This window comes from Pocillopora verrucosa, chromosome 9 (assembly GCF_036669915.1).
Source record: "Pocillopora verrucosa isolate sample1 chromosome 9, ASM3666991v2, whole genome shotgun sequence".
NCBI classification, from domain to species: domain Eukaryota; kingdom Metazoa; phylum Cnidaria; class Anthozoa; order Scleractinia; family Pocilloporidae; genus Pocillopora; species Pocillopora verrucosa.
The window spans coordinates 6,263,022-6,275,522 of NC_089320.1; the positions used below are offsets into that span (position 1 = coordinate 6,263,022).

General features: G+C 36.4%; 1 protein-coding gene across 6 annotated transcripts in view; it reads right to left on the reverse strand.

Annotated features, from left to right (window-relative positions):
• Positions 1-12,501, reverse strand: part of LOC131789197 (uncharacterized) — a 57,133-nt gene that overhangs the window by 17,198 nt on the left and 27,434 nt on the right. For 4 of the 6 annotated variants that reach the window (XM_066172107.1, XM_066172106.1, XM_066172108.1 and 1 more), the window contains one exon: positions 8,595-8,691. The exons of 1 other annotated variant lie outside the window; for it this stretch is intronic. The gene's annotated coding sequence lies outside the window, so the exon portion shown is untranslated. Of the gene's footprint in view, positions 1-249; positions 310-8,594; positions 8,692-12,501 lie in introns of those variants that run through there. One more of the 6 variants, XM_066172111.1, reaches the window with a different exon arrangement.

Below are 12,501 nucleotides of genomic sequence, written 5' to 3' on the forward strand. Positions count from 1 at the left end.
CATTTCGTATTTTTCCATGTATATTATCAACACGTAATCACATGATTTTTCTCGTGCAATTTGGAATAAACAAGCACTTGTTAATTTTTTCAAAGACCACAAATCGCACTTGCCCTACGGGCTCGTGCAATTTTGTTAGTCTTTAAAAAAATTTACGCGTGCTTAATTATTCCAAATTGCACTCGAAATCATGTGATTACTCGATTACTTTTTTCCTATATACTATTGAATTAAAGAATTTCAACTTACTTCACAGACTCGTGTTCTTTGCTCGTAGAGAATTATTTCTACAAAGTAGGGTCTCTGTCGTTATGACTCCACATTTTTTATGTTTATTGGTTGCGTAGCAACCTCTGTTAACTCCGCCCACGCTCCTTCAAAGCGTAACGATGACAACTCATTTTCTGACTCTCGGTTACACTTCGTCAGAATTAGTAAGCGTTTAAAAGGACATCTTGTTGCAACGTTTAGATCACCCCTCCTGAAAGCACTAGACAGGAGTGTTGAAACGTTGGGTCTATGAGTTGTAACTTCTCGATTACATTCATTAAATCTTTAAACCAGAGTAGCTTCAAACCATGTCTAATAGATCTTTTTACAGTTCCCAGCGCCATATTGGACATGCAACCGCGCACACGTGAGACTTTTGACTTATTGACTTATTGCCGGAATAAAATAAACTATATTGAACTTAAAACAATTCAGGTACCTAATAGGAAATTTGTACTAATTTTGCAACAATAGTTACCCTCATCCTTAATTCACAGAGAATAAGAATGGAATATCAATTCACAGAATGTTTATCACTGACAGAAACTTAAATGTGTGCAAAGGACTTGCATTGTTGAGATCAATAGAGGAAGCATTTCTGTTCTCTTCCTTTAACCCTTAAATACCCAAGATCTGGTTGTTAATTCTCCCTTCTAGTTGCCACACATTTACCTGTAAATAAGTTATGAGAATTTGATATTAGATCAAGATAACTTCTGCCAGATAAGTTCCAGTATTATCATTATCTGTTTGCTGGATAGTGTTTGGATATTATAAGGAGAAGTTACATGAATCAGTCACTTTTGGGAGCTTTTAAATTGTCTAATATTTTGGTCTGATTCTTTCAATGCTGTCTTATACATGTAGGTGCTTGTTTGCAGAGACATCAAAGACTCTAAATCAAAGACATTTGTTTTAGCCTCAGGCTGTGAATAACTTGTGTGGAAAGGCATTTTAATTGTTAAATCATTATCCAAAAGGAATTATTTGTGTCTCAAAAGACAAGTTTCATTTAGCAAAGGGAATTATTTGTTTCCTGATCTCAACAATAGCAGCATTGTTTGAAAGGGATTCAAATCTAATCAAGGGTGAACACTTTTTATTTGTTATCAAATAGTCTCTCATCAAAATGGATCAGGAGCCTTCAAATTCAAAGTAGGTCACTTTTATACTACCACTTAACAGTACCTCATAACTATAAATTTGCAATATAATTGAAATTAATATCCTCTTTAATTAATCTAAATTATTGAATCTTCAATTTTCATTAAAAACAAGGCTCAAAATGCAACAAGTGAAAATCAAGAAGAACCTTCTCAGACAGGTTAGAAAAACTCATTGTAGATGACTAATGTTTCCTTTTTAATAAATTTGTTTCCTTTCTTTTGATCTTCCTTTTTTTTCTTTTCAAATTGATTGATTTTCGTAATAAAATATGCATTACAAATGAATATTAGAGATATACTCAAGTGATAAATTCTACCTTTTGATAATTCATTAATTTGCTCTCAATTTCAGTTCTTGAAAGCTATATATTAATAAGCTGAACCCTTTAAAGACAGTCAAAAATTCAACTACCAACTATTTTGATTGTCATCTCAAAACTGATCAAAATGATGCTGTACGTTTGGTGCGTTAACTCTCCATAAGAGCCAATTAACTGGAACAAGCATATGAAAAAAGATCACCAATAAGGATTACAGGAACCAAAAGAAATACCACGAAAAGAACTACTTCAGATAAAGAAGAGTACACCATAATCAAGTCTGCAAAAATAACACCTGCTACAGTGGAATTTACCTTTGATGAATCATATGTCAGCAACCTGCTTACTGTAGCAATGCCTTGAATGCAAATGTGTACCAAACAGTAGACTTAAAAGTAAAAATAGTCTCAAAAAGTGAAAACAAGCAGGTCATTATACACAATGACAGGATTTAATACAAAGTTGACTACATGAAAGCTGATGAAACAGTCCATGATGCTTGTCCTTTGGGAAAACACAATCAACAAAGTAACCACAGGCAAAAGCTACCTCTTGAAACATCTCACAGTAGGCACCTTTGGTGATATTAAATTTGTCAATTCAAATGAATCAACTGTATTTCATGAAGTTGATGAAATGGACAATATTAATATCGATAACCCAGAACTGAAGGAAAACATTCTTACAGGCTAATGTATTGGTGTTGACATTAAAAGAAACAGCCCATTGTATGGTATGCAACAAAAGTCTTCAAACAGAAGCTTCAAATGAAATGATCACTCGTAGTAATTGCTCGATAAAACAGTTGTCCTTGTTACAAGCTAAATTAGTGTGTCACATCCTACGGCATGAGAAATTATACCTGCTTTAATGATGCTGTACAGAGTTTCTCGACAAAAATTAAGAATATGACACCTTTTGCAGATAATCCACTAAATGACTTAAAGAGGTTATTACTAAAGGCGTGAAATCAAAGTCATTGAGCATGTTCCAGTTTTATACGTTCACTTCATCAAAAATTTTATCAAAACAAAATTTGATAATTGTTACTGTTGAGGCTGATGACAGAGCTACCGGTGTAGAAGTTAATTATCAGTTTAAAAATTTCCAGAAAATAATGGATCACAAACGGATGCACAGTAAATGGCAAAGTGGACAATATTCATTGGTCTCCACCATTTTGATTCTCCAACAATTCCTTTCCGATCGTAAGCTGGTTTCCATGCTTCGCGCGTTTTTTTTTTCTCGCTTACGATTAGCTCCCGCGCTCGCTTAACCCATAAATTTCAGAAATTTACTTTTACCTTGCCTTGAATTGAGTTGACTTTAGGCAATTTAAGGCGACGTTAAGTGACTTTTAGCGACTTAAGGTCCTAGAGAAGGCCTATCTCAGATGGAATAAGAAGAGAAACAACACCTCCCCTACCCATGATTCAATGATGAATTCGCGCGAAAACCAAAACGCGCCATTTCCCCCCCTACTGAACTAGGGGGGGAAGGGCTTAATTCAATTGAAATGTCCAAGATTGTAGTACGCTAATTTTATTTCTTGACAACACATGACAGGATTGTCCATCTTCTGATCTTGTCACTTATGTCCAGGATTGCATGCAAGTATTTTTTAACAAACACTTCATATTTGACAGACTTATTTCTCAAGAGTCTTAAGAGTCTTAAGAGTCGTGTGTTATGGTGAACTTTTATAGATGAGGACACTTTGTGATGCCTATCATGGAGTAGCTTGGCCCCCACCCTAGTACATTGTTGACACGAGGCGCCGGTGTGGTCGTTACAGCTGTAAAAAGTTTCTACCTTGAGCATTTTATTTCATTGTTTTATCAAGTTTGCCATTATTTCGTTATCACTAAAAGGGTTTTGAGGAATTTAAGAGGAAGCGTTGCGGCCAAAAAAAACATCAAACATGCACCGCAGACAATGTTATATCTAATCAGGTATTGCAAAGACTTTAACCGCAGTAGGTTTGTAAAATAGTTATCAAATAACCCGCTTATCAAGTAGGAAATTAGTGCTTTCGAATCATTGTAGAGCGTAAAAAAAACTTTCCCACACCGGCACCTGGGTGTGGGCCTTCTTAACTAATAAATGCATAAAATTTTGTAACCCTAGGGCAGATAATAAATGGTAGAACGGGATGTGTAATGTTGAATTGTGGTTAAAAAAGAGTACTTGCTCAATAATTTGAGCGAAAATTTACAGTCCAAGGTTTTTGAACCGCGTGTGCGGAACTTGTCTCTAGCCTCTATGCGGATGTCTCGGAGAATCCTGTTTGAGAGCGCATCTATAAATAATTCGAGTAAAATTGACATATCCGAACGCCAGGACCATGAGCCGCCCTCTCCGTCGCATATGTGACATCATTTTCTCTTGAGAAAACTTGTAACGTACTTTTCCACCTTTATCATGGATTAAAAGTAGATGTTTTCGTTGTATGGTTTTTCTTCTCGGATTTTTTTTTTCTTTTTTGTAGCGTTCTGAACATAGAAGTCGCGTTTCTGGTAGGAAGTTTTAACTTAACCGCACTTTACGTCTGTTTTGGAAACGTTTTCAATTATGAAAGCACAACTGTACCCTCTGGATTTACAGCAAAATTACTGGGGAGATTGTTATCAGCATGTGCGTTTGTCCACATTGTCTTCGTGGTGTGGTTCTTCGACACAAAGGACAAAACATTCCTGAAAACAGCTTTGAGTACACAGCAAGCACCCTCGTTGGTCTCTTCACTGGAAAACAGTACCGTGAAAACAACAGTCCTCATAGGAAAAAGGTTAACCCCAGACAAAAATCGACCATCTAATTATTACTTATCAGTTTAATGCGCAATAGAATAAGTTGCTTGCTTGCATTAGTGATGCAGGATGTGGCTTTGTTGAATATCAACGGAGAGACAACATTAGCTCTCTTAGAAAGTATCTTGTGTGCTTCCCGTTCAGTTGGCAATCATGGGTCAATTCACCTTGAAATAAAGCCAACTTTCATTCATCCAACTTATCTCTATTACCAGAGATACATCTCATAGGTTCAGATTTGGAAAATTAACACTTCATTCGCGTGCACCGGGCAAGACAGATTGAAATTAATGTGGGAGATCTTTGCTTCCCAGAGTTCGTGTAAGCTGGGATTTTTTCTCCCGCTGATTTCTATCGACTCGTGCGACGAACCACGCAGGGAAAGGGATTGAGTTTGTGGCCAAGACTATTATGTTTTTAATCTCTCTGGGTGTAAGGAGCTCCGTTGGTTGAGATTGAAATAAAACCACATTTTCTTGAAATGAGATTATGGTGTTCAATTACGATATAATGGAACATTTCTTGAAATTCAAAAACGTTAGTGAAAACGACTACAAGGCTTAGATAACCATGACTTTCTGCCTCTACAACTGTTCTTCAATACGAAATGAGCCTCTTGCATTTGCAATCACATGGTCACTACAGCTGCTTACGATTATGTTACGCATTACACATTCATTAATGAACGCATTGCCGATCAAAGATAATTTGTGGGGAGGGAGAGCAGGTGGGAGAAAGGTGTCGTCTGAATACCGATGAGAGTTAGCGTCTAAAACTACTGATAAAAAAGGTATTGCAGGCACACAAGCGTATCCTGTTCATCAGGAAAGAAACAGCTCGTGTTAACATTTTTAGACGCAACTGTTAAGTATAGAAAAGCTCGGACAAGCTTAAATCGCAAACGTTGCAACATTCCATAGTAACTAATTTTTATCTTAGAAATAAGCCGTCCTCTTTTATTGTTTGAAAGCGAATTTTTGTCAACTAATTTATCAGTTTGAAAGATATGAACGATGATAATAATAGCGCGGCGGCGGGTGTACATCATGTTTAAGAAAAGGTGCTTAGAGAGGAATATTGCTCAGCAATACAGTGGGTGATATATAGTGTGAAATTTAAGTTTGGCAAGCCACGGTCAGTTTTACCGGCGTTCCTTTTTTATGGTCGACGCAGATCGACAAATTTAATCGAGTCTTTAAATGCTTGAAATGTTTGACATTTTCCTTATCTCTTGGCAATGAATAAATTGCCAGTTGTCGGACACTAGTGTTTGCGCAAAGTTTTTTCGACGTAAAATAGACGATTTTGGTAAGGGATCATCGTTTTTTCGCCGCCATTTTATCGCAAATAGATTAATGTAATGTTGATACCATGGAAGCGGACGTTTTTGTGTGATTAACCATGAAATATGTAAAAAAATCTACCGATAAACCTCTTACCTTGCGTAAGGTTTGTTGCGAAATTGACATCGCGCAATGGTCTCGACATATTTCATGAGTGACTACAAATCGCTTAGAAATAATTCATTACTGTTTTATAAGTTGTATTTAAGTATGTACAGCTTGTTTTAATTTCATACTTGTGAACAACTTTGATAAACAAATTACGGTGGCTGAAAACATACCTCCTCAAAGCCGAGAAGTCGTTGTCAGCAGAAATGGAAATTGTTTTTACCGAGCTCTTTGGAAAGATGAAACAAGCAATGAGAAACACGAGGAGATCAATAGGTCGAGTTCCAGTATGTTTCAGAAAAATCAAAAAGTTTTTGAGCTGTCACTCGCTACTTTCAACTACGAACACAGTCACGGTTTATTCAATACTAAATTTTCTACAGTGATTTCTTCGGCTGATCTAACTGAATAATCATGGTGGGTTACTGTGACTGCGCAATTCGTTCCAAAACTATCAGTAGCCAACACATCCCACGATCTCTTTCATTTTGAGATTTCTTAGCCAGAAATCATAAAAGGAAAGAGATTAAATGTGTATCGAGAGCGAATGTCGAACTAACAAAGACTCCGACAAGACAATGAGTAGCACCGGAAACATCGGCTCAAATTTGGGTCAAGATCGGAATTCAATTGTTAACATCACTTACTAATTTCGACGACATATGTAGTTTCGCCTAGCCACAAACGGCTCCTATAGGAGGCAAAAGCTACAACAAAAAAAGCCGCTCCTCGTTTCAATTTCATAGTTCATATTACTTCCTTCCCGAGCAAATTTTCTGAATCAAAAAACAAGAAAAAAGAAACTGCTTAAATTCAATCAGATCATGGAAATAATCATTCTGGAGGTATGAAACATATCTGCATAAAATCCAAAGAGGATATGGTATTACGAATTCATAGCGTCTGCACGGGAATATGCAATCCAATCTAACACAAATCTCTCTGTTTATAGTATAATACCGACCCCCACAACTTGATGAACTTAGGATGTCGTCTTACTTTTATGTCTCTTGTCGTCAGGTTGAGAAGGTCAAACTCCCAAGTTCTAGGAATATTAGGATAACGATTCTAGACATTCCTTCAATGACTGCTTAGTAGCCTGCATAGCAGCCGTAATTTTGGCAAGCGAGTGCTCAGTATTTTCAAAGCGAAAATTATGTCCACTATCTTTGATTTTAGGGTTACTTCGCACCTTCGCGGGTGTCCGTCGGGAAAGAATTCGCACGCGCTAATTTCATTAAAATCCTGGCAAATTATACATCAGAAGAAAGCTTACTAACTGCGGTTTACGATAAAAATATAATTTCAGCGACTTTGCCGGTAAGGAAGTGCCAGGAGCCGGTACGTCTGTTGAATTTATCGAGCATCGGATGCCGCAGCTCGTCGTCGTCGTCGGTTTGACGGCAACTTCTTTATTTGAAGTCAAGACACCAGCATGGAGCTCCTCTAGTACCAGTCGCTTTCGCAAAGGATTTTTTCGGTTTTCTTGACAGAAGGGTACTCTTTCCTTCGTCTCTGGGCCTGTTATTTTTTTTTTCTTTTTCTTACCATAGACTTTTTTATCCGCTTTTGATTATTTCATGACCTTTTCCATAAGCAAAGGGCTTTTATGTGTGAATTTCGTCAAGTGTGCGATGTAAACAGGCGATGTAGATAAATTATGGAAATAACATGAAAAACGAGCCTCAAGATGAGCGGTTACCGCGAAAATTCTTCAAGAGGATTCGCCTAGGTTCGAGATTGTGACACCTTCCCGGTTTATCAACTTTTAGTTGAAATACGTTAACTAAATAACTCGGGTGCTTTTAAAGATTCCAGAATTTTTTTAATGGATAAGCAGAGGGGGAGTAAATCTTGTTCGCCTATGTCTACCCCGTCGGCTCTATAGCGCAACTTAATCAAGTCTTAACTGGATTTCCGATCACGACAGGAATGTTTTTAATCTGTTTCAAAATGACCTCAAACTTTTTAATTAGCCGGGAGACACGAGATGGAAAGCTTAAACTCCCATGGCTGAAATGCTTAGAACAACATATAAATGTAATTCGAGTTCGAGAACCAAAACTGGAGTACACAGATTATAAAATTCAGACTTCTAAAGAGATAAGGGTGCTTTGTCAGCAGAAGGGTCAGAAGTCAGCATGTTTTGAAAGAAAATACTGAGGGATCTTTCAGTGATAGAAAGCTTTGAATTCCTGAGTTAGTAAATTAGATCTGAAAAGCACTTATTGAAAGTAAAGGCACATCTTCGATCTTACTAAACCAACCCGACGAAAGGATGACATCAGCAGTCATCATGCATCAGGCGGCATTAGTAAGTCCCGAGGGAGATTCCTCTGTCGCACTACTTAATGCACATCTCTTGAAAATTAATACTACACTTAAGTAGTAGAGAATCTCGACTGCACGAGAAATCGCTTGTAGTTTCGTTACTGGCTTGAAAGAGTCGCCAGATCGAGCTGGAGAGAACATTTGTAAAACTGTTGCTGGAATTTTCTTTCATTTTCAAATTGGATTATTCTAAAGTTAAATTTACACTGAATATTTAGACTGTTAGCAGTACAACAGATATCACCTTACTTCTTAGCCTTGTTTCGGCTTCTGCCAGTTCCTGTGTTTCTATTCGGGATCTTGATATTGATCTTCAGTGGTTCCGAAGTAAAAAACAAGCGACCGCCTGAAGGAGAAGCAGAAAATAAATGGTTACAGCTTGCTTTCACCATAGGAATGTATCGCTAAGGTGATTCATTTATCATCTTTGAGTGCTTTTCATTCAACAAATTTTTTTCTTGTTTTCTCGTCGCCATGCTCCCACCAATAGCGTAGTTCCACTTGCTGCATATAAACCCACACACAACCCACAATTCCTCCAATCGCTCTGACGAAGGACTAACGTTCTACTCAAGTTTTCAACTCAGTTGTTAACACTAAATTACAGAGTAACTTTACAACTGACCCAGTATGTGTGCATAACAGAGAGAGTAAGATAAGACCTGATAAGCATGTATAATGTAAACAACTGACTGATGAAGTCCGTAAAACAGAGTAATTTCTACTTAAGACCACATAAAAAAGCGTTATTAAAGAAGGAAGGATCTCTTGAGATGTCAAAGTGCTCTGAAAAAAGGGATTTCTTGATGATAAAAGAATGAATTCAAATCAAGTGTCAAGGCCATTTTCAAAACGGCCTTCACACTTGATCAAGCAAACGGCGCTCCATACATGTCTGTGCGCTCGATGCCCTTTCAAAGAGCCCGCGTAATAAGTTAAGATATAGTCGACGAAGCTGGAAATGTACGTCGATCATCGAAGTCGAAAAGAAAATAGTGATAAACCAATCTATCTTTGGATCATACAGAGTAAATATCTTTTTTCGAAGGCCATGAGAATGTGAAGGAAAGCAAAGAGGTGTTGTTTGGGAGAGAGGGCTGGAGGTGAATAAACATTGCAATCATACCTATCATATCAATCTTAATTCCCCTAATCGCATTTAAGACCCAAAATTATCATCACAAGAATAGTTTTATTGTGATTCTTTCAAGGAGAATCGAGGCTCATGCAAGAAATTCTTGCCACAAGAATCGGGAATTCTTTTCTCAAGAACGAGAATTCTTGTAGCAGGCAATGAAGTAAAGAGTTCTTCTGGAGAGAATGTTTAATTGCAAATCTTATGAAAAGAATTGCAATGTCAGAAACTCTTGCCATAAGAATCGGGAATTCTTTTCCAAAAATGAGGATTCTTTTTTGTAACCAATGAAGAAGAGAGTTCTTCTGGAAAGAATGTTTAATTGCAAATCTTATGAAAAGAATCCCAATTTCAGAAACTCTTGCCACATGAAACGGGAATTCTTTTTCTCAAGAACGCCGAGTTCCTTTTGGCAGGCAATGTAGAAGAAAGTTCTTTTGGAAAGAATGTTTAATTGCTAATCTTATAAAAAGAGTCGCAATTTCAAAGTTCATAAGGCAAGAGGCATAATCTTTGTTATAAGAATGAGAATTCTCATAACACAATTTCATTAAGTAAACTTTTATTACTAGTAACTTTGATAATTATACACCTAAATATCCGATGTAGTCTGTTATCCTTTGCTACATTACAGTGGTGAAGTAGCTACACGAACGACTCCCTGGGAAAAGGAAAAATGATGTCGTAGCCGCAATAATTTACATTAAATTTTCGTGTGAATACTCACAACACCAGAATTAATAACTTAAAAAGCGAAAGACTTATCTGGAGATTCAAGCAGTTCCAAAATAGTCACTAAATTTTGTCTTTCGAATCTGTTTTGCTAACTCTCGATGATTGATGTAAAGCGCTTGGTAACCACGTGATGTTTATCACGGCTTCCGAAAAAAGGTGCCGAAGTAGGTTGTTGTTGCCTTGTTTCGATCTCATATGAGGAAGGAGATTTCAGCGGCCAATACTGCCTTCCGCTCCATGGTTAACTTATACGTTAGTAGGGCGTTCAAATCTGGGTTTATATTGAGTGACTCAATAGGTATACTCGGAGTGTCAGGTGGGTCCTTGTTACAATAACTTAATGTCAACCGATCGACGGAAGCTTGCATCAATAAGATGAAGTCCAAGAAACTGAATACTGTTTGATCGGAAACATGCTGTCCACAAATCTGTTAGAAGAAAGTGCTCTTCAGCAACTGATTGAACCCTGTTCATACTGCACTGATTGCCGGACTGACAAATTTAATTTCAGTACTAGTTGCAGACCTCGAGGTTAAGATAAGTTACACTTGAATGATGGCACACTATATAAAATAGAAGGACTTAATTGATGAGGGAAACTTGTGTAAAAAAAGTCTAATTCAGCTGAAATTCATGTTGCTTTTGTTATGAACATGTTCTGAATTAATTGTTTGAGTGCCACATATGATGAATTAGATGTTTCAATCCCTTTCATGGAAATGTTCGTATTGATCCCAGAGTCTACTTGAGGATAAAGTGACCTTTTTAAGTGAAAATGTGTGAAATTAGAAAGAAATACACTGCTAATGAGGTAGAAGAGGTTGACATCACTAGAGCTTGAGGGAGTGTTCAGGCCATCTTTTTTTTATGAACACTTTCCTTTCGAATTCAGTTAATCTCGTGTGAAAACTTTACGTGAAAAACAATGTTTCTGGTATCAGGCTGTAAATTCTAAAGTTTCAACCCAACAAAAATGTGAAAGTGTTAATTTAGAACTGCTGAAAAACGATCTGAGAGTGATATATATACAATTATATATATATATATATATATATATAATTATATTATAATTAATTATATATATATATATATATAGTACACAAAGAATGAGATATAGCAATAAAAATTGAAAGTTGCCAATACAATGAATGTTGATATAGTCGTTCATTGATAATTTGATGTCTACATCATGTTGTTGTGACTATGTAAGTTAATTATATTTTGTGTGAATTGTATGTAAAAAGATGAAACCAACTAAAATTGGTTTTGATTTAAACGTGACATGATATTATTTAACTAATATACAAGGATTGAGATACGTAGATAAACAGTGAAAGTTGTTGATACAGTGAATGTTGATATAGTTGTTCATTAATAACTTGATGCATACAGTATGAAAATGAAAGTTAATTTTATGTTATATTGATTGTATGTTAAAAAATAAAACTAAAAAAATGAGATTCTTTTTAATGTCATCAGTTTACCATGTTAGAGGAAAATCAATCCTTTCAATAATTTAACAAAACCCAGTGAAGGCAAGAGATTCTTCTTAGTAGAATGTGCAGACCTCATAGGAGCACAAAGACCCTATAGGCAAGAATGCTTTTGAATTTGACTGCTCACACAAGCAAAGTCAATCCCTGGAGAAAAACCATCAATTTAAAAATGAATATTTATTCTTGGATGAAGGACAAAAATTCTCATGAGAAGATTTAGAAACTGAGTTCTCAAACAGATTTTGTGTCTTCAGGGAAGAGCAGTAATTCTTCTGATAAGCTTCCTTAAAATAAGAGATTCTGCTTAAATGGATATCATCTTGGGAGGAGAGCCGTGTTTCTTCTCAGAAGAACACCTCATTAACTGGTTCTTGGCAAAATTAATTTTGTTCTTGCGGGAAAAAAACCTAGCATTATTTTAACAAGAATTAGAAAAACACGAGATTCTTTCATAAGAATTATTAACCTTGGGAGAAGACACACAGTTCTTTCCCTACATGGATATCGTCTTGGAAGGAGAGCAGTGTTTCTTCTCAGAAGAATAACTCACTAACTGGTTCTTAGAAAAAGAATTTTGTTCTTGTGGGAAAAAACTAGCATTCTTCTAACCAACGACTGGTTTTGCTGTTATTCCTTACATTCAAGGCGTTACGGAACCCATCAAGAGAATTTTGAATACCCACAACGTTAAAGTTGCTCAAAAACCTTTCAGACTTTGGGGCATATTTTCGCCAAACCTAAGGATCCTGTCACGAAATAACAACGAAACAACGCTATTTATTCTATTCCT